The sequence below is a fragment of the Lolium rigidum genome, chromosome 1, assembly GCF_022539505.1.
Source record: "Lolium rigidum isolate FL_2022 chromosome 1, APGP_CSIRO_Lrig_0.1, whole genome shotgun sequence".
NCBI classification, from domain to species: Eukaryota; Viridiplantae; Streptophyta; class Magnoliopsida; order Poales; family Poaceae; genus Lolium; species Lolium rigidum.
In genome coordinates, this window is record NC_061508.1 from 314,647,625 (window position 1) to 314,671,557 (window position 23,933).

Sequence of the window (23,933 nt, forward strand, 5' to 3'; positions counted from 1 at the left end):
CTCCAAATTTCATGTATCATCGGTGCTATCTCGAGTCAATTGAATCATTCGAAAATGGACACCAAACACATCACGGGTAATATAATTCACATGATTCATTCAACAAAGTTTGGTACAATAAATTATTACACATCATTTCTTCCCTTGTGTCCCCGCTTGCTTACGATTGTGCCGTATCCATGGAGCATCCTCATCATTTAACTTAATGCTTGGGTCGGTGTTCACTTTGAAGGGCGGAATTTCAGCAAACATATTATAATCTTCTCGACATGTCTGTCTTGTCCTCCACTCCCACGATGTTTCTTTTCCCCGAAAGAACAATGTGGCGCTTTGGATCATCGAACGATGTACTGATCGTTTTCTTATCTTTCCGTTTCCTCGGTTTGCTACTCATGTCCTTCACATAGAAAACCTGAGCGACATCTTTCGCTAGGACGAATGGTTCGTCAAGATAACCAAGATTGTTGAAATCCACCATTGTCATTCCGTATTGCTGGTCCACCTTTACCCCACCTCCCGTTAGCTTGAACCATTTGCACCGGAACAAAGGGACCCTAAAGGAGGGTCCATAGTCAAGTTCCCATATCTCCTCTATGTAACCATAATATGTGACCTTTTGCCCATTCTCGGTTGCTCGCATCAAAGCGGACACCACTGTTTTGGTTGGTGCTCTTTTTATCTTGGGCGATCGTGTAAAATGTATTCCCATTTATCTCGTACCCTTGGAAAGTCGTTATAGTCGAAGATGGTGTCTTGGCCAACATGTACAGCTGATCTACAACCTTATTGTCACTCATTAAATGTTTTCTCAACCAACTGCCGAAAGTCTCCATGTGGGCCTTCCTAATCCAGGATTCGAGCTTCCCGTGGTTGTCCGAGCGTAAAATATTCTTGTGTTTCTCAAAGTACGGAGCCACCAAGCTGGAATTGGTCGAACCGTGTGGTGTGCTTCAGTCGGAGAATGGCCGTCCATACATATCATTGATTTCCTTCCGATCGTGCCTTTTCCACTTAGTCTCCCCTCGTGCCGCGATTGAGGAAGACCAATCGGCTTAAGGTCGGGAACAAAGTCAACACAAAACTCAATTACCTCCTCATTTCCATAGCCCTTGGCGATGCTTCCTTCCGGCCTAGCACGGTTACGAACATATTTCTTTAATACTCCCATGAACCTCTCGAAGGGGAACATATTGTGTAGAAATACAGGACCGAGAATGGAAATCTCATCGACTAGGTGAACCAGGAGGTGCGTCATAATATTGAAGAAGGATGGCGGGAACACCAACTCGAAACCGACAAGACATTGGATCACATCGTTCCGTAACCGTGGTAGAACTTCTGGATTGATTACCTTCTCGAGAGATTGCATTGAGGAATGCACATAGCTTCACAATGGCTACTCGAACATTTTCCGGCAGGAGCCCCTCAAAGCAATCGGAAGCAATTGCGTCATAATCACGTGGCGATCGTGAGACTTCAGGTTTTGGAACTTTTTCTCCGCCATGTTTATTATTCCCTTTATATTGGACGAGAATCCCGACGGGACCTTCATACTCGCTCAGGCATTCAAAAAGATGACCTTCTCTTCTTTGGTCGGAGCGTAGCCGGCACGACCTTGAAACCGTTCCGGATGCTCGGTCATCGGGGTCTTTCAAACTTTGCTGGTCCTCGCCGTGCTTCCTTTGTATCATTTGACTTCCCATACACGCCCAAGAAGCTTAGGATGTTCACGCAAATATTCTTCGTAACGTGCATCACGTCGATTGCGAGAGCGGACTTCTAGGACTTTCCAATATTCTAGCTCCCAGAATATAGATTTCTTCTTCCACATGGCTACGTGCCCGTCGGCTCCCTTCGGAACCGATTGTCCGCCAGGACCCTTTCCAAAGATGACTTTCAAACCCTTGACCATATCAAATACCTCAAGCACCAGTGTGTTCCGCGAGCTTCGGCCGGTGATCTGCCTTGCCGTTGTAATGCTTGCCTTTCTTTCTTCATCGGATGACCTTTCGGAAGAAATCGACGATGCCCAAGGTACACGTTCTTCTTACAATTTGGCAAATGTACACTTTCAGTCTCATGTAAGCAGTGCGTGCATGCATTGTATCCCTTATTTGACAGTCCCGAAAGGTTACTAAGAGCAGGCCAATCGTTGATGGTTACGAAAAGCAACGCTCGTAGGTCAAATTCCTCTTCTTTGTGCTCATCCCACACACGGACACCAGGTCTGCCCCACAGCTGTAAAAGTTCATCAACTAATGGCCTTAGGTACACATCGATGTCGTTGCCGGGTTGCTTCGGACCTTGGATGAGCACGGGCATCATAATGAACTTCCGCTTCATGCACAACCAAGGAGGAAGGTTGTAGATGCATAGAGTCACGGGCCAGGTACTATGGCTGGAGCTCTGCTCGCCAAAAGGATTCATGCCATCCGTACTTAGACCAAATCTTATGTTCCTTGCGTCAGCTGCAAAATCTTTGAACTCTCCGTCGATCTTTCTCCATTGCGTTCCATCTGCGGGGTGTCTCAACTCCCCGTCCGACTTACGGTCCTCTTTGTGCCATCGCAACAACTTGGCATGCTCTTTGTTCCCGAACGGACGTTTCAACCGTGGTATTATAGGAGCATACCACATCACCTTGGCGGGAACCCTCTTCCTGGGTTTCTGGCCCTCAACATCGTCACCAGGGTCATCGCCTCGGATCTTATAACGCAATGCGGTGCATACCGGGCATTCATTCAAATTCTCGTATTCACCGCGGTAGAGGATGCAGTCGTTGATGCATGCATGTATCTTCGAACCTCTAAACCTAGAGGGCAGACAACCTTCTTTGCTTCGTACGTAGTGGCGGGCAACTCGTTATTCTTTGGAAACATATTCTTCAACATTTTCAGCAAGTTTTCAAATGCCGAGTCAGCTACACCTGCCTGTGCCTTCCATCTCAAGCAAATCCAGTGTGCAGCCCAGCTTTTTCAGACCATCATCGCATCCGGGTACAGCGCCTTCCTGTGATCCTCTAACATGCGATCCAAATTCTCCCTCTCTTTTTCAGTTTCGCAGCGTCTCCGTGCATCAGCAATGGTCCGACCAAGATCATCAACGGGATCATCACGTGCCTCTTCTTCACCTTCCCCTTCACCTTCCCCTTCACCTTCAGCATCCTCCATGAAAGTATCACCGAAATGAGCAAGATAGCTTTCATCGATGAAATCATCCCCTTCTTCATCTTCTTCCATTATAACCCCTCTTTCTCCATGCTTGGTCCAACAATTATAGCTTGGCATGAAACCGTGCCGAAGCAGGTGCATGTGAACATCTCTTGAGGAAGAGTAACCCTTCTGATTCTTACATTTAACACATGGACAGATAACAAAACCCTCCTGCTTGTTCGCATTAGCCACTACGAGGAAATCTTTCAAACCCGCACTGAACTCGCCGGAGAGTCGGTTACCGTACATCCATTGTCGATTCATCTGCATTATTATAATATAAAATATATAATTAACCATCATGCATTTGTTAAACTAACTAGCTACAAACAATATAAATTAAACAATGAACTACACACACATGCACATTTTATCAACGACACATCAAAGGTTCAAGTTGCTAACCGCGATCGAGGAGGAAAAAATAAATGAGAAAGCTCAAGTGTGGCTCCAACACTTCATATCATGTTTGTTTCATGCTCTTGGGGCATTTCATCAAACACCTTATGTGCATAAGAGGAACCAAAAGCAAACCTAACACCCACTTGTGAGCTTGTGAAGAGAATGGCACCAAATGGCTAAGTGTTGGCTGCTGGATGGGTATATATGGGGAGGGGCTTTAGTCCCGGTTGGCCTGGCCAACCGCGACTAAAGGCCTTCGGGCACCTTTAGTCGCGGTTGGCCTGGCCAACCGCGACTAAAGACCCCCCACGTGCACCGGCTGGCCACCGAGCGCCCTGGGCCCAGGCCTTTGGTCGCGGTTCTCCTCCCGAACCGCGACTAAAGGTACCATTTGTCGCGGATCCTGCAGCATCGCGACTTATGGGGCTCACCCGAAGCCTGTTTTTCCACCAGTGACGGAAACCATTTCCTTGTTGCTACAAGCGTGGTACACCTTTGAGATGTTTGAAAGGTGCAACATCACCATAGTTACAATTTTGAGGGATATCTTGCAAGAGATGATGATCAAGTTACCATTTTTTTTCCTGCTAATCCATTCAGAAATGGTGTATCGTTCTGTCTGGAACTGAACATGTTAAGAATCAGTGGCGGTTTCTCTTTGAAGATATCAGATTGATGCTTCCAGTCTATGGTTTTCGCTGCTCAAGGTTTGGAATGTAAGGTGAAATAATATTTTCAATGCGAGTCCTGGCGGTTTTAAACACCGAGGCAAGCGCTTAGTTGCGGAGCTCGCGCTGACCAACAAATAAAAGCTCCGAGCGTTATTGCATTGGGATAGTGCAAAACTGACGCGTTTTTTCTCACGGCCGCACGATCTTTGTCCAATTCATATTATTTGCCCAGTAGTATGGATGTACCTAAAGCTAAAATATGTCTAGATACATCTATATTAGTGGCAACTAATATGGATTGGAGGAAGTTTTTTTTTTTGAACAGGCGCCCGATCTTGTGTGTGACACCAAGATGGAAATGATTCGGTTCATTAATTGACGGTGCAAGCATTACTGCCGTGATATAGTTAAGCACGGCACAATTTAATTTTTGCCTCAATTTTGTTTTCATTATTTCCGCAAAACACTTAATCACAATTACCCCTAATAAATCCATACTCAATTACACTAAAATCATAATTTTGTTTCATTTAGGATATAAAATTCCATTTACATCACTTTAAGATCAAAAAATTCCATTGCAATGAAAATTATGGGAGCTTTTAGTGTAGGATTTCTACCTAAATCTGAACATATCAAGTTAACTACAAAATAAATATTTTTTAAGAAAAATTCCTAGATGTGTTTGTAGTCTGAGGACATCTGTCTTCTCTACAACTCTATCGATTAAAACATCAATTAAGTAAGAGAAATAAAAGCAAGATAAAGCACGAAGAACAAGAGGGGATGAAGAACATACATGCATAACTAGCACGTCGGTGGAAGACTCTTGCATCAGCGTGCCATGAGCATATGGGGCGTTAGGACAAGGCCAAGCTATAACTCTTTATCTAAAGCAAAACTGGGGATAGATGGGGATGGGATCTATGGTTTTGTAGTGGACAGTGGAGTGTTGCGAGCTCTAGATTTTGTAGAGAGGGGAATGTTGCGAGATCTAGGTTTAGTAGTGGGGAGAGGGGAGTGCGACGACGTGGTTAGACAACAAGTGTTTCATATACTATATAGGAGTGCTGAAACATCTAGGGTTAGCTTAATGCCTCTTGAGTTAGTAATGGTTAAAATTTGGTGGGTCATAGTCGCATGTGGTTGATCAGTCGTATTAAATTAAAGCAATATAAATTGGAGAAAAACTTCTCAAATATATTTATTAAATAAATACATAAGAACAAAATTACATATCATTACACCATTAATTTGCGTTGAGCTTGCTAAATATGTGCAATTTCATCATGGTCGAGAAATGAAGGCATTTTTCCTTAAGCCTGATTACCTTAGGCACCACTGGGCCATGCAATTTCCCTTTGTTCACCGAGCCTAGATGGTGGTAGGTTATCCTTGTCAGCGAGACGATATTGACAAGTCTCTTTGTGGTAAACGTCAAGTCCAATCCACGGCGTCATAAGATATGCTCTAGTTTAGCTATTACAACATTAGTAAACCCTGGTCAATCTTGGAACCTACCATGACATACATATCTTCCGGTATGGGTGCTAACACGGCCGAATATGTGTGTGTCGACCGTGAGAACCGTCGAGAATGCTCATCTCGGACGAAAACTTTAGCAGGTGCGAACGGCTTTTGCTGTCCAAAAATTCCGTCGGGTGCGGGGTCATTTTTGTAGTGGAGACAAGCTAATATGACATCGACCATTTTCAAACATCAGTTATGCTCACACCAACAAGTGAGATTCACGAGCAGAAAATATCTTCGCGTTTCCTATGTGTTTACAAGGCTATCAAAAGAGGTAATGATATAGGGGTGTAGTATAATTTATTAACCATTTCAACATGTATGGTGTTTTACTTGCCGGATCATCACCTTATAGAAGATCTTGACCTTCCTTCATTCGGGTTATGCCACTAGAGATGGACGACAAGGCCTCTTCCCCAAGTTCAACAGCGGGGACTCTCTGAGATTAAGCTCGGTGATGGTTCCTCAAAATCTTCGTCTCAATCCTACTTAGATTCAAGTTCATAATCCAGATAGACCATCTGGAGAGCCACCCGTGGGGCATCAACTGGTATTGAGCATGATGGAGGCCCTTGAAAATTGCAGATGTAGCAATATCGAGTATGTGTTATCGGTGGATGCATGATCGGTGTTTGGCTTCATATGAAATATTTGGTATCAACTTCAAGTCATCTTTCTTTCATATTTTGCGTTTAGAAACCTTTGATCTATACTCGATGGGTTGTCGTCGAGACGTCTTTTACTATGAGCTATAATGAAAATATATTTCATGTTTGAAGAAACTTACTCTTCTTTGTTTTACTCTCGGTTTTTTCTCTTCTCCAATGGAGACTAAGCTAATCTTTTTTGCAAGATGAGGGGGTTAAACTATTTCTTTCCTTATGTGAAAGTTCCAATTTTCCCTAGATCATACCCTAATGGATGATAGGCTGTTGCTCATGTTTGACCTACCTAAAAGTTTTAACTTGTCCATCTCCTCACATCCCACATGAGGCGGATATCCCAACAAATCTCTCTTTGAATCACCGGGGAGGCATCACCATACTCTCTACCTTGCAACATTTATATATTTTTCACTTGGAAATATCTTGTTCATCATATTCAAAACATTCTTGTTGGTGTGGATCTTCTCAAGTTGTAGCAACTTGGGATTCAAAACGTCTTGAGTCCAATGATGTCCCGCACCAATGAGCTTTGTTTCGGAATTAAATCTCGAATTATCGGTAAGATGAACATTAGTTTGACTTTCATGAAACATATTGCATTTCTCTAACTTCATGCCTAACTCCTGGTACTCACAAGTATAAAGGATTGTAATAACCTTTGTTGGAAGGTTTTTTACCTTGCTTTATATTTGACACAATGACAGCAAGAGAATATTGGTCAGACTTGAGAGAGACTAGGAAGTTTGGCGCGGCGGCACGCCGCGCCCTTGCCTGCTATAATGTTTGTTATATTATTTTAAAAAATACTACAATATATGGGTTATTTGAAGTAATGCAAAAGTGTTGGTGTGAAAGTACTGATCAAGGAATCTGAAAGTGGTACCCTAGCGTCAATCTCAATGGCCGAAAGAAGAACCATAAATGGAAGGGTTAAAATCCTCGATCGGAAAAAGAAAATGAAAGATAAAAATGCAAAATCAATTGTTTTAAACATCATCCTAATAATGAAAGTTGTATTTTCGGTGGTGAAAGGGAAGGAATCAAAAAATTGGCAAGCCCTAACTGTGAGACAATGAAAAAAAGAGGTAGTATGGAAAGCGGGGTATGGTTGTGTACTTTTATAAAATTTACATCAGATATCTTCAATAATTTGCTATCAAGAATTCAAAAGGATTTTAAAAAGACAAAAAAATGGGTGCATGCTCAGCAAAAGGCCGCAGCCTTTAGTAATGGGTAGTAATGAATATACGGAACTACAATTGAGATTGAACATCCGTGTAAAAAATTATCACGATTGTGCGCCGTCGAGAAATTGCCGCGTATGCGCCCTGAAAGAAATCACTATTAGGTAGATAACGACTTGTTTCGTAGTTACATCGTTAAATTACTGTTGACTCTCAAAGATTTCTACCGAGAAATTGCTTTTGGAAGAAATATAGGTAGTTACGGCTCCGCAAAAAATGATTGTGAATTAGTTAACAAATCGAATTAGAATTACTGTTGGAAAATTATGCTTTGGTGAAAATTTACTAACGGGTAATTAAATTACTGTAGAATACATCTGCCCATAAATTATAGAGGAAAAAAATTACCGTTCAAAAATTATGCTTTGGTGAAAATTTACTAACGGATAGTTAAACTGTTGTAGAATAATTCTATCTATAAATTATTGAGAAAAAGGTTTAACAAAATTTATGGCAAAAGGTAAAAAAGTTTTAAAAAAAATGGTACTGCTCATGTCACTGTTCATGGCGCGCATGAACAGTGTCTTGGAGACTTCTCGTGCAAGCAGATGGGGTTGTCTTTTATACCAAAGGTTTAACAAAATTTATGGCAAAAGGTAAAAAAGTTAAAAAAAAATGGTACTGCTCATGTCACTGTTCATGGCGCGCATGAACAGTGTCTTGGAGACTTCTCGTGCCAGCAGATGGGGTTGTCTTTTATATATAGTTGCCAGCAAATGGGGTTGTCTTTTGTACCAAAGGTTTAACAAAATTTATGGCAAAAGGTAAAAAAGTTAAAAAAAAAATGGTACTGCTCATGTCACTGTTCATGGCGCGCATGAACAGTGTCTTGGAGACTTCTCGTGCCAGCAGATGGGGTTGTCTTTTATATATAGTACATTATCACGATTGTGCGCCGTCGAGAAATTGCCGCGTATGCGCCCTGAAAGAAATCACTATTAGGTAGATAACGACTTGTTTCGTAGTTACATCGTTAAATTACTGTTGACTCTCAAAGATTTCTACCGAGAAATTGCTTTTGGAAGAAATATAGGTAGTTACGGCTCCGCAAAAAATGATTGTGAATTAGTTAACAAATCGAATTAGAATTACTGTTGGAAAATTATGCTTTGGTGAAAATTTACTAACGGGTAATTAAATTACTGTAGAATACATCTGCCCATAAATTATAGAGGAAAAAAATTACCGTTCAAAAATTATGCTTTGGTGAAAATTTACTAACGGATAGTTAAACTGTTGTAGAATAATTCTATCTATAAATTATTGAGAAAAAGGTTTAACAAAATTTATGGCAAAAGGTAAAAAAGTTTAAAAAAAAATGGTACTGCTCATGTCACTGTTCATGGCGCGCATGAACAGTGTCTTGGAGACTTCTCGTGCAAGCAGATGGGGTTGTCTTTTATACCAAAGGTTTAACAAAATTTATGGCAAAAGGTAAAAAAGTTTAAAAAAAATGGTACTGCTCATGTCACTGTTCATGGCGCGCATGAACAGTGTCTTGGAGACTTCTCGTGCCAGCAGATGGGGTTGTCTTTTATATATAGTTGCCAGCAAATGGGGTTGTCTTTTGTACCAAAGGTTTAACAAAATTTATGGCAAAAGGTAAAAAAGTTAAAAAAAAAATGGTACTGCTCATGTCACTGTTCATGGCGCGCATGAACAGTGTCTTGGAGACTTCTCGTGCCAGCAGATGGGGTTGTCTTTTATATATAGTATAATGATAGTCTGAACCACACGTATGCTTAAGACTTGATAGATTTCAATAGTTGGTGTCAATTTCAATAAAACTAACAATTGCAAAGTAAGTAATAAAGCACTCGGCTCCCAAAAGTAAACCACCACAAGAGCGAATGGCATACCTTGCAATTCAGATAGAAAGTCACGTCAATGAAAGTGCCTTGAAAAGTCTTTGTCCCATCAACTTATCGTGGTGCGCCGCTAGAAGGGTGCATATATTGTCATGGTAAACTTCTATGCTGATACAAAATTGCGTTGTGGCAGGTTGCATGCAAGAATAGTGTTTTTTTATGTCGGTAGCTAGGTGGACACATGCATAAATTATCTCACTTGACGATATCGGGTAAAAAAAATAGATTCTATGCGAAGTTCATAGTGGGTTTGATGCCAAAGACTCGTCAAATACGTCCTACTAACTGATGAAGTATGGATCGCTTACTTAACGCTACGTGTTCAGAAGGAGTGACTTGAAGAGAAATAAATGGATCAAGACGACCCCTCATATGCGGATGGAACTTTCATTCATGTCATACGGAGGCTATTTCCCCCTTTTCTCCCACGATTGCTCTCGCCCCGCCGGTCCCTTCTCTTCATCTGCCAAATCCGGGCCGGTAGCCCTCTCCCTTCCCTTCTCATGTACGGTAGGTATAATTTAGTTCTAGGATTTGCTGCTAGAGTTGATGTTTTACTCTATGCTAGTGTCTCAGGTGCTCCAGACGTTCTCAAGCTGTAGCGGGGGGATCCTCCTCTTCTTGTTCATGGCGCTCCCAAGGTGGGAGCTAAAAGCGGTGACGGAGGTAGGTGAAAGATCATGCTAGAATAATCTTGACTATGTACCTTCCGATCTTGATGTGGAGGGCTTGGTGTTGTGTGGAGGTGGTAGAAACAATAGGATGACTTCTTTTCTTGAGCCATCATGGAGATGGAGAATGATAGTGCATGAGGGTTGCTATGCATCGATTGACATAACAAGAAGTTGTTGCTACTTGCGGAGGTAACCAATCAAGGTCAAGTTTTGCCTTAGTTATCCATGGTTCTCAAGGCCACTCCGTGTAATGGTGTCATGTGCACTGTAGCCTCTTCCATCTCTAGACCGGTGTGCCATCAAGGATGCTCTTCAGCAACTCTATCACAATGCTCAACGCTAGCCCTTCGCCAAGTGGCTCATCCCCATCGATGGCGTCGACAACCGTGATGTCGAGTGCGTCTCATTGCGGTGAAGAAGAACCAGAACGATTTGATTGATTCACTTCATCTTCATGCAAGGCTGATACGTCTCCAACGTATCTATAATTTCTGATGTTACATGCTAGTTTTATGACAATACCTACATGTTTTGCTCACACTTTATAATGATTTTATGCATTTTCCGGGACTAACCTATTAACAATGCCGAGGTGCCAGTTCATGTTTTCTGCTGTTTTTGGTTCCAGAAAAGCTGTTCGGGCAATATCCTCGGAATTCGACGAAACAAAAGCCAAACCTCTTATTTCACCGAGGCGGACCCAGAACACCGAAGGAGAGACGGAGAGGATGCCCACAGCCTCCAGCCCACCAGGTGGCGCGGCCTAGGAGGGGGGCGCGCCCAGGTGTGGTGTGGGCCCCTCGGGACCCCTCCGACGCCGCCCTTTCGCCTATATATTCCTCGCGACGCGAAAACCCTACAACAATCGATCATATTCCAGAAAAGACTCCATGGGTGCCGCCGCCATCGCGAAACTCCATTTCGGGGGACAGAATCTCTGTTCCGGCACGCCGCCGGGACGGGGAAGTGCCCCCGGAAGCCATCTCCATCAACGCCACCGCCTCCATCATGCTCCGTGAGTAGTTCCCCCATGGACTACGGGTTCTAGCAGTAGCTAGTTGGTACTCTCTCCCATGTACTTCAATACAATATCTCATGAGCTGCCTTACATGATTGAGATCCATCTGATGTAATCGGTGTTGTGTTTGTTGGGATCCGATGAATTGTTACATTATGATCGGTCTATCTATAAAGTTTGTGAAGTTATTGTTGCTGCAATCTTGTTGTGTTTAATGCTTGTCACTAGTGCACGAGTGGCATGATCTTAGATTTAAGCTCTATACTTATTGCTTAGATTGTATCTACAAGTTTTTTGCACATGTCTATGTCCGGAAGCCGAGGCCCCGGAGTGACAGCAACTGGGATAACTGGAGGGAAGGCTTAGATATGATGATCACATGTTTTCACCAAGTGCTAATGCTTTGCTCCGGTGCTCTATTAAAAGGAGTACCTTAATTACCAGTAGATTCCCTTGAGGCCCGGCTGCCACCGGCTGGTAAGACAAAAGATATTATGCAAGTTTCTCATTGCGAGCACGTATGACTTTATATGGAAAACATGCCTATGTACATGATTAATAAATTGATGTTCTGTCTTAATGCTATTTCAGTCATATCAATTGCCCAACTGTAATTTGTTCACCCAACACTTGTCAGTTGTTATTGGAGAGTTACCACTAGTGTAGATAGCTGGGAACCCTGATCTATCTCTCATCATCATATACTCGTTCCTATATGACATTGGAAGTAGTACCAACTATTTTCTGGTGCCACTGCCTCTGTGTTACTGTTACTATTGCTCTCATATTACTGCTGCTTTCACATCACCCCTGTTACTAGTGCTTTTCCAGGTGCAGCTGAATTGACAACTCAGTTGTTAAGGCTTATAAGTATTCTTTACCTCCCCTTGTGTCGAAGCAATAAATTTGGGTTTTACTTCCCTCGAAGACTGTTGCGATTCCCTATACTTGTGGGTTATCAAGTCTATTTTCTGGCGCCGTTGTCGGGGAGTGATACGTCCAAAACGTATCTACTTTCCCGAACACTTTTGTTATGGTTTTGGCTCTAATTTGTGTATTTTTGATACAACTAACACGGACTAACGCTGTTTTCAGCAGAATTGCTCTGGTGTCTCGTTTTTGTGCAGAAATTCAACTTTCAGGAAAATCCCCGGAATTTATGTCGAAGGTCTTATTTTTCCAGAAGATTTACGGAGCCAGAAGGGCAAGCTTGGTGGAGGCCCGAGGCCCCCACACACTAGGCCGGCGCCGCCCAAGAGGGGGGCGCGCCGCCCTACTGTGTGGCCCCCTCGGCTGGCCTCCGACGCCCTCCTCTGGACTACTTAAGGGTTTCGATCTAAAAACGCGAGAAGAAAAGTCGAAGTCGCCAGAAACCATCCAGTACGCCTCCACCGTCGCGAAACTCCATCTCGGGACCAGAAACTCCGTTCTGGCACTCCGCCGGGACGGGGAATTGGAGGAGATCATCGCCATCATCCACCGACGCCTCTCCATCGACCAGAATGTTTCCCCCATCCATGTGTGAGTAATTCCCCCGCTGTTGTAGGATAACGTTGCATAGAAAACAAAAATTTTCCTACCGCGAACACGCAATCCAAGCCAAGATGCAATCTAGAAGACGGTAGCAACGAGGGGGTATCGAGTCTCGCCCTTGAAGAGATTCCAAAGCCTACAAGAGGAGGCTCTTGTTGCTGCGGTAGACGATCACTTGCCGCTTGCAAAAGCGCGTAGAAGATCTTGATCACGATCGGTTCCGGCGCCACGAACGGGCAGCACCTCCGTACTCGGTCACACGTTCGGTTGTTGATGAAGACGACGTCCACCTCCCGTTCCAGCGGGCAGCGGAAGTAGTAGCTCCTCTTGAATCCGACAGCACGACGGCGTGGTGTCGGTGGCGGTGGAGAAGTCCGGCGGAGCTTCGCTAAGCTACACGGGAGATATGGAGGAGAGGGGGCGGCTAGGGTTTGGGAGGGGGTGGCCGGCCACTTCAAAGGGGGCGGCCAGCTTGTGGTCTTGGGGTGGCCGGCCCCCTCCCTTGGCCCCTCATTATATAGGTGGATCCCCAAGTGTTGGTGTCCAAGTCTTCGAATAAGACCCGAACCAAAAACCTTCCATAAGAGGGGGAAACCTAGCCCAACTAGGACTCCCACCAAAGGTGGGGTTTCCACCTCCCATATGGGGGGGTGGTCGGCCCCCTAAGGGGGAGTCCACTTGGGACTCCTCCCCCACTAGGGTTGGCCGGCCATGGAGGTGGAGTCCCATGTGGACTCCACCTTCCTTGGTGGTTTCTTCCGGACTTTTCTAGAACCTTCTAGAACCTTCCATAGAACCTTCCGCGACATTTTAATTCACATAAAATGACATCCTATATATGAATCTTATTCTCCGGACCATTCCGGAACTCCTCGTGATGTCCGGGATCTCATCCGGGACTCCGAACAAATATTCGAACTCCATTCCATATTCAAGTACTACCATTTCAACATCCAACTTTAAGTGTGTCACCCTACGGTTCGTGAACTATGCGGACATGGTTGAGTACTCACTTCGACCAATAACCAATAGCGGGATCTGGAGATCCATAATGGCTCCCACATATTCAACGATGACTTAAGTGATCGAATGAACCATTCACATACAATACCAATTCCCTTTGTCTCGCGATATTTTACTTGTCCGAGGTTTGATCTTCGGTATCACTCTATACCTTGTTCAACCTCATCTCCTGACAAGTACTCTTTACTCGTACCGTGGTATGTGGTCTCTTATGAACTCATTCATATGCTTGCAAGACATTAGACGACATTCCACCGAGAGGGCCCAGAGTATATCTATCCGTCATCGGGATGGACAAATCCCACCGTTGATCCATATGCCTCAACTCATACTTTCCGGATACTTAATCCCACCTTTATAACCACCCATTTACGCAGTGGTGTTTGGTGTAATCAAAGTACCTTTCCGGTATAAGTGATTTACATGATCTCATGGTCATAAGGACTAGGTAACTATGTATCGAAAGCTTATAGCAAATAACTTAATGACGAGATCTTATGCTACGCTTAATTGGGTGTGTCCATTACATCATTCATACAATGACATAACCTTGTTATTAATAACATCCAATGTTCATGATTATGAAACTAATCATCCATTAATCAACAAGCTAGTTTAAGAGGCATACTAGGGACTTCTTGTTTGTCTACATATCACACATGTACTAATGTTTCGGTTAATACAATTATAGCATGATATATAAACATTTATCATAAACATAAAGATATAAATAATAACCACTTTATTATTGCCTCTAGGGCATATCTCCTTCAGCTGTAGGCTGAAGGGGATGGTAGGGATTGGATGAGATTGGTCATGTAATAGCATAAGATTGTTAGGGCATAGTGCCTAGTGTCCGTAATTGGTACTTTGATGATATTGTTGCAACTTGTTATGCTTAATGCTTGTCACTAGGGCCCGAGTGCCATGATCTCAGATCTGAACATGTTATTGTTTCATGATGATATGCATTGTTTTATGATCTTACATGCAAGTTGTATACACATGTCGCTGTCCGGAACCCGAGGCCCCGAAGTGACAGAAACCGGGACAACCGGAGGGGATGGCAGTGATGTGAGGATCACATGTGTTCACGGAGTGTTAATGCTTTGCTCCGGTACTCTATTAACAGGAGTACCTTAATATCCAGTAGATTCCCTAGAGGCCCGGCTGCCACCGGCTGGTAGGACAAAAGATGTTGTGCAAGTTTCTCATTGCGAGCACGTACGACTATATACGGAACACATGCCTATGGATTGCTTAGTACTTGGACACCGTTTTATTATTATCTGCAAATGCCCGGCTTTGATTGTTACATGAGTTTCTCTCATCCATGCAACGCCCATCATCCATCCATGTGCCTACAGTATTTTAATCCTGCTGTTTACTGTAATCACTACTGTTTTCTTTGTTACTCTGCTGTTGTTATTTCACTACTGCTACTGCAATAAACTGTTACTACTGATAAACTCTTGCGAGCAAGTCTGTTTCCAGGTGTAGCTGAATTGACAACTCCGATGTTAAGGCTTTCAAGTATTCTTTGTCTCCCCTTGTGTCAAATCAATAAATTGGGTTTTACTTCCCGCGAAGACTATTGCGATCCCCTATACTTGTGGGTCATCAAGACTATTTTCTGGCGCCGTTGCCGGGGAGCATAGCTTTATTTGGAAGTTCACTTGGATTGATATTGTTCGCTGCAAATTCTCCATCATGGGTGAATCTCGCGATCCTAAAGTCACCATATTACCATCCACTACAAGAAAAGGTACAACTCTGAGTACCTCTGCTACTCTCTATTCACCATCTGTGATAAGTCAACTTGTTTCACCACCGCAAGCTTCACTTGCTGGTACTTCTGCTGAATCTGAAAATTCTCATAATATTGATGATGTTTCTGATGTGCTTGATGATAGTGGTTCATTGGGATCTTTTCTAGATGCTACAATTGCTAGGTCTAGACAAATTGAAAATACTGAAACTCCTAATGAAAATGCTGCTACACCTGTTAATTCACCTGAGTCTGTTGATTATTCTAGTGATGATGCTGATGAGGATTATGTGGAGCTTAATGATGATTTTATTGATAAGTGCAATGCTATTACCGATGCAAGAAAAATTAAAAAGTTTCTCGCACAACATACTGTTAGATATAAGCTATCTCCTGATCCTAAATTTGCCACATCTCCTATAAGCATTAAGGATAAAGATTATGATTTTTCTCTTGATCTATCTCATATAGCTATTGTTGAGAAAACACCTTTTTGTGGTACTGAAAAAGAAAGTGCTGTAGAACATATGAATGAACTTTCTTCTATGAGTAGCTTGTTTTCTGATGATGTCAAGATGCGTACTTATTTTGTTTCTAAAATTTTCCCTTTCTCATTAAAGGATGATGCTAAAACTTAGTATAATAGTTTGCCTCCTGGTTCTATTAATAGTCCAGGTGATTTGCTTGATGTTTTCTTTCGGAAATACTTTCCTGCTAGTGCTCAACATGCTGCTTTACAGAAAATTTATAGCTTTGACCAGGAAGATGGAGAGAAATTGCCTGAAGCATGGGCAAGATTCTGCTCTCTTATCAGAGCTCGACATGGACATGATTTGGAAAAGCATGATTTACTTGATATATTTTATAGTGGACTATTCGTTGAGTCTAGAGCATACTTGGATAGTTGTGCTGGTTGTGTTTTCAGGAAAAGAACTCCAGACGAAGCTGAAGAATTATTGGCTAAAATAGGCCGGAATCATGATGATTGGACTACACCCGAACCAACCCCGACGCCGATATTGAAGAAGAGGGGTTTAATTAAATTGAATGATGAAGATATGAGGGAAGCCAAGAAATCTCTTAAGGAGAAAGGTATTAAATCCGAAGATGTGAAGAATTTACCTCCCATAGAAGATTTATGCAAGATAATTCCCCCTTCATCCATGATTGAGGTAAACTCTCTTCAACGCTTTACTAGGGAAGATATTTCGTATTCAAAACCTCCTGCTCAATGCTTAGATGAATTTGATAATTATATTGTTAAGCAAGAAAATTTTAATATGAGAGTAGAGAATCATTTAATGGAAAATTCTCAAGCTATTAGCAATTTGCATGATATTGTGGAGAGAACCTCCAATGATGTTAAGATGCTTGTTAAACATTTTCATATGGTTCAAACTCAAATTGATCAACTCACTAAAGTGCAAAATGACTTGTTAAAAAATAATTCTAAAGAGAAACATGCTTATGAAGTAACAACTTGTTATCACCAGAATTTGACCGAGTCAGAGGTGGGCCGCGACCAAGGTGGACTTGAAGATTTTATGTTGAAGAATATACGTGAATCGGCCTTGCTTAGCAAGTTTGGGCTAGTTTGCCCTTGTATCTGTAACATAGTAGGATACGTGTTGGTTAGTTAGATTTGGGCCCGTGCCCGGTTGGGACTATTCCCACGATTAGAAAGTCCGCTGGACTATAAATATGTATCTAGGGTTTATGGAATAAACAATAACTCACGTTCAACCCAAAACAAACCAATCTCGGCGCATCGCCAACTCCTTCATCTCGAGGGTTGCAATCAGGTAAGCGACATGCTGCCTAGATCGCATCTTGCGATCTAGGCAAGACAAGCTCCACGTTGTTCATGCGTTGCTCGTATCGAAGCGTCTTTGATGGCGAGCAACGTAGTTATCATAGATGTGTTAGGGTTAGCATAGCTCTTCGCATAACATGCTTACGTAGTGCAGCCCTTGCATGTCTAGCCGCCCTCACGCCTATCTCAGGCGTGGGGGCGGCACCCTGCTTGTTCATCATCTAGTAGATCTGATCCGTTACGATTGCTCCTTGCTCGCAAGGATTAGTTTAATATCTCGCAATAGTTAGGCCTTACAAAGGGGTGGAGGATCCAGCGGCACGTAGGGTGGCGTTCGCAAGTCCTAAACAGGATGTTCCGAGGATCAACGTCATGTTGGTTTTTAGGCCTTGTTTAGGATCGGCTTATGAGCACCGTGCGTGGCCGCGAGGCCCAACCTGGAGTAGGATGATCCGATTATGCGGTGAAAACCCTAAATCGTCGTAGATCTCATTAGCTATATTTTGATCAAGCAGGATCACCAAGTATTCGTGCACCCCGTACGGATCATGGGTGAATCGGCTCTTTGAGCCGATTCACGAGATAACCCGAGAGCCGATCGAGGCTCGTATTTAATGTTTACGTGTATGCCATGCGGGAACTAAGCGAGGCATCCCCATCACCTTCCTGACCAGGTATAGGTCAGGTGGCACGCCCTTGCACTTCGCATCGCCGCGTGTGACCAGAAGAGCATTGCGGGCCGTCGCTCGGAGGGGTCTCAGCCAGCCGCAGCTCTAGGCTCTTCCCGGCTCTACCGTGTTGCCAGGCCGCTGCCCGCCGGTGGGTTTTGGCAGGCAACACATTCTGGCACGCCCGGTGGGACAATCGTCTACATCAACCACATCGCCATCTACATCTGAGATGGCGGACGGCACGCCAGTCACCTACGAGGAGCTGCCTGACGAGCTCAAGAAGAGATACGACGAGATCAAGGTCACCCTCGAAGCCGACCTCATCGGCTCTTTCCAGAGAACCCGTTCCCATGGCATCAGATGGAAGGGATTCTCACCGCAAGGTGCACTCGATGGAATAGATCTCTCTGCCCCGTCGGAGGAACGCACCAGGGGCCTACGGCAGGAGATCAACTACTTGGTGGCTCACTCGCTACACCGCCACTCTGAAAACCTGGTCAACGTGTTGGAGCATCTCGCTCGCGCGTGATCCAGGAGATCATGAGCCACCGGTACTCGCCGTCGGGACCAGCTCTCGGGACGCATCAAGGAGAGTTGCCGCTCCGAGCCCCGTCCACCGCTGCCATATGCGTTGGCAGCACCACCGAAGTGCCGGCTACACCGGCATTCGTCGTCTACAAGATTGGTGGTGATCCTAGTGACTACCAGTTCTTGACCGAGGCGCCTAAGGAGATCCCTCAAGGATACGCGTGCACGTATGTGCCGATTGTGGCAACCGGGCACTCTCAAACCAGGCCACAACATCGGGGACTCCGGCGAAAACAGGAGAAACGTCGCCAACGAAGCTTGAGAAGCAGACGTGGCTAACTAAGTACGCCACCCCGACGAAACTCCTGAGCCCAGCTCCTGCAGTTGGCTCTGAGCTGGAAAAGCAAGCATGGCTGGCTAAGTACGCCACCCCGGCGAACCTTCAGAGTGCAACTTCTGCAGCCAGCACAGTGGATCAGATCAGTACCATACTGAGAGACCAGTTCGGCATGGTGCCGAAAAGAAGGGCAATCGGCTATTCCAAGCCGTACCCCGACGAGTACGAGATGATCCCGCTGCCACCTAAATATCGGCTCCCCGACTTCTCCAAATTCAGTGGATCAGATGGCTCCAGCTCCATCGAGCACGTCGGCCGATATTTGGCGCAACTAGGACCGGCTTCGGTGTCGGATCAGCTACGCGTGAGGCTCTTTTCACGAGTCCCTCACAGGATCGGCTTTTGGATGGTACACCTCTCTCGCCGGCAAACTCCATCCAGTCTTGGAAGCAATTGGAAGAACAATTCCATACGCAATATCATTCAGAAGCTTCCGAGTCTAGCATTGCCGATCTAGCACAACTACGTCAGAAGCGCGGAGAAACGGTGACAGAGTACATCCAGCGCTTCAGGAATCTTAGGAACCAATGTTATTCGGTTCATATAACTGAAAAGGAAGCGATCGAGTTGGCGTAGCTGGCCTTGCAACACAGCTCAAGGACATGGCCTCCCAAGCGGATTATCCCTCGCCGGCGCACATGGTTCAGAAACTATCAGCATATGAACAGCGCCACCCGGCACTGTACCAAGACAAGTTCAAGCGTGCGTAGTCATGGTCGATACGAGAGGAAGATGAGGTGCCTGCGGGGAGACCAAGAAGTAGCAGATGGCTGAGTGGACTCGGGGAGGAACCCCCGTATCCCGCAAATGGGTAAAGCCACCGGGGCCGCCAGGGGATTTGATTTTGACGTGACCAAGACTGAACAAATCTTCGACCTCCTGCTCAAGGAGAAACAGTTGACGATTCCTGAAGGTCTCAAGTTCCCCACGGCGCAAGAGCTAAACGGGAAGCCGTACTGCAAATTCCACAACTCGCTTTCCCATGCCACCAACGACTGCAGGGTGTGGCGTCAGCACATCCAAGCGGCGATAGAGAAGGGGCGTCTAATTTTCAACCAGTACGCCATGAAGGTTGACACCCAACCCTTCCCCGCCGTTAACATGGTGGAAGTCACCTACCCTGAGGGTTGCCAGCCAGGTCCCACGTTCAGCATCAACATGGTAGGACCTGGGAACCACTCTGGCAAAGATGGAGATGAGGGCAGCTGCTCTCATAGCAAGGACACAGAGGAGGCCGCTCCACGCGATCGGCTCCATCATGATGGTAAGCGCTACGTCACAGAGGGAGAAGTGAAGAACATAAGATATCAACGACCTCTCTCTGATCACCTCCTCAACAAATATGTGAGTCAGCATGACCAACGCCGACGGTCCAACTATGATGATGAAGGAGATCGTCTGGCTAGAGAAGCCAGAAGACATCGTCGGCAGGATCGCGATGAGGAGGAACACGAGCGCCGTACCACGGACAAGTCAAGGGAGCAAGATGACAACGCCAGACACTGGGACTGCCCTTTCTTCAAACACTGCTGGGATTCAGGAATGAGCCGATTGCCCACAATCGGCAATTGCCCAGAATGCAACCAGAAGAAGAAGGAGGCAGCCAACGTGTCTGTGTTCAAGCGCTTAGGGCCTCTCCCGCCACAGAGCAAACGTGCTGAGTCACCTCGTTGGGCAGATCTTGAGGATTCCGAAGACGAGGGACTAGAAGAAGAAGAAGACAGGTACCACCGTCCAAGGTGGTGCCCTGACGGACTCAGCCGTTCACAAAAACGCAGGGTTCAGCGGTTGCGCGGCCTGGAGGAAGCCGAAAGGTTATACTTGCACACGCTAAGGAAGGCACGACCTGATCTGGCTGCAAAGGTTCAGCGAGCCCTGGATGAAGAGGGTCGTCCACGGAGAATGGCGTGGCGCCCCAAACAAAGGAGAGCCGATGATGAAACATCGGCTGGCACGAACATGGTGTTCATCCTCCCTTCAGAGTTCGGTGCTCCGGGGTTAGATGAGACATCCGTGGCACAACTTGACTGCGGCCCACGGCCGGTTATCTTTGAGAAGCCACGAGAAAGGAGCTACAGACATCTGAAGGCCCTGTACTTGCGAGGATATATCGATGGGAGGCCTATAAATAAGATGCTGGTGGACACCGGAGCGGCAGTTAACATCATGCCGTACTCTATGCTACGTCGGCTGGGACGCTCTAGCTCGGATCTAATCAAGACCAACGTAACTTTGAGCGATTTCAACGGCCAAGCGTCTGAGGCACAAGGAGTTCTGAACGTGGATCTGACCGTAGGAAGGAAAACTATCCCTACAACGTTCTTCATCGTCGATAGCACAAGCAGTTATGTTGTGCTGCTGGGAAGAGATTGGATCCACGCCAACTGCTGTATTCCCTCCACGATGCACCAATGCATAATACAGTGGGATGGAGATGAGGTAGAGGTCGTCCAGGCCGATGACTCAGCCGAAATTTCAACGGCTGGCATGAACGCATGGGAAGCAGCAGGCCAAGAACCCCTTTCAGGCATCAACTTGGACGACTGCGAGCGCATTGATGTGACAAAGGGAAGGGTTAAGTTGGTTTTATCCACTGGCCTGACCATATAGTTGAAGCGATGCAATGTGCAACTTGGCGAGGCTGGTCCTTGTGATCGGCCCCAAAGGTCTATGAAGGGACATTACAGAACCTTCAGTCAGCGCCCCAATCATTATGGAGGCCGATCCCAGCAATCGGCCAAAATTATCCTCGCCACATGTTCTGCTTGTGTTCACCCTCGACCCTATCAGGAGCCGACGTGCGAGTTACAGAGCCGATATCTGCCATTTTTTGACAGCTTCGGCTCGGGGGGGGGCACCTAAACAGGGGAACCAGATGCAGGGGTACATGTGCAGGGGTACATGCTGTGCAATGAAATACTGGGGGCCGATAGGGAAAAATCGGCCGGTAAAAAAAACAAAATTTTACAGCCGATGCAAGGGCATCGACTTTAGAATTGAGAAACAGCCGATGCGCAGCCATCGACTCTAGTGGAATCATGCGATGCTTATCGAGTCTCCACCAAGTCCGAGGCCAACGGTGGTGCCTTCTGTTGCTTCGAGGGAATAAAACAATGAGAATTTCTTCAGCGACTTCGAGCCGATCCGGGTTTCGAACCTTTCCTCTCGGGGCTAGTTTAGCTAAAACGGAAGGTTATCGGCTGTCCGAGGAAGGAAGAGGATCGGCTTTGGCGCATTCTCTCGACGTTCTCGCCTCGAGTAAGGCTCGGGGGCAGCGAGGCTCGAGTAAGGCTCGGGGGCAGCGAGGCCTAGTGGATACTTTGTTTAAAGAGCCGATGGGGATACCATCGGCTGGTCCTTCATTACAACCTTCTTCACAATGATGGGTACTGAAAAGGATTATTGGGTTTGGTTGGAAAAGTTTAAAGGTTTTCCTGAAGATCCTGCATTTTCTACCAGATTCAGAAAATCATCGGCTGAAGAAGAGAAGGGTGAATCTCAAAGGACCGATGCGGTGCGATCGGCTCATCACGCATTAGCAAAGGGGACGAATCGGCAAGGTCAGAAGAAGAGGGAATCGGCTCAATTAAACTCAGAAGGAATCGGCAAAATCAAAATTGGGGAAAAGTTCTTCATTGATTAGGTGAGATTTCTTGCATAAAGAGCTGATTGCTCTTAAAAGGGAAATACTAGGGGATCCATTGCCCCATCTACTACTACTGGCCCTATTCTAGAGGCCCTATCTATGGGCCGTCACTGCCTTCGTCGTCGCCGTCGTCGCCACTATCGGCGCTGCTCCCGGCGGGCTCGTCGTCGCTCCAATGGCCGCCGACCGGGCCCTCGTTGTCTTCATCTTCTTCGTCAGCGTCGTCCTCGTCGCTGTCGAAATCGCTGAGATTGCCCGGCCAAGGGCAGAACCGCTTGGCCGGTGGCTCGTCGGAGGGGCCCTCGTCGTCGTCCTCCTCCTCCTCTTCCTGCTCCTCTTCCCCGGAAGAGGTGAAGTCGCAGGAGAAGCTGTCGTCGTCACTCTCCTCCTCCGTTTCCCCAACGGCGAGGAAGCGGAGGTCGCTCTCCCCGTCCATCGAGGATTCGTCGCCCTCGGACCAGATGGAGAAGTCGTGGTCTGACTCCTCCCCGGCCGCAATGGCGCGGCGGGTGTTCGCCGCGTGGACCTCTGCCGGGCTGTACTCCGGCGTCGGCTCACGGGATATGGAAGACTGGCTGGAAAGATCCGATGGGGCAGAGGAGGAGGAAGACATGGTGGCAGGAGGGCTTTTGGAGTGCTAATGCGGAGGAGATGCGAGAGGAGAACTGTTCATGGCGGTTAAATAAAAGGGGGATATAGTGGAAATTCAATGCCACAGCAGTTTCCGAGGAAGTGGTGCCTAAAGAAAAAAAAACAAACTGCCAGATCACGCGGAGAAGTTGAGAAGGCAGGACATCATGATGAAGGATACTGCGACGGTTCTGCCACGACATGACCCGACGAAGGAGTGATTTTGGAATTACCAATTCCAAAACCAGGGGGGCATGTGTTATCACCAGAATTTGACCGAGTCAGAGGTGGGCCGCGACCAAGGTGGACTTGAAGATTTTATGTTGAAGAATATACGTGAATCGGCCTTGCTTAGCAAGTTTGGGCTAGTTTGCCCTTGTATCTGTAACATAGTAGGATACGTGTTGGTTAGTTAGATTTGGGCCCGTGCCCGGTTGGGACTATTCCCACGATTAGAAAGTCCGCTGGACTATAAATATGTATCTAGGGTTTATGGAATAAACAACAACTCACGTTCAACCCAAAACAAACCAATCTCGGCGCATCGCCAACTCCTTCATCTCGAGGGTTTCAATCAGGTAAGCGACATGCTGCCTAGATCGCATCTTGCGATCTAGGCAGCACAAGCTCCACGTTGTTC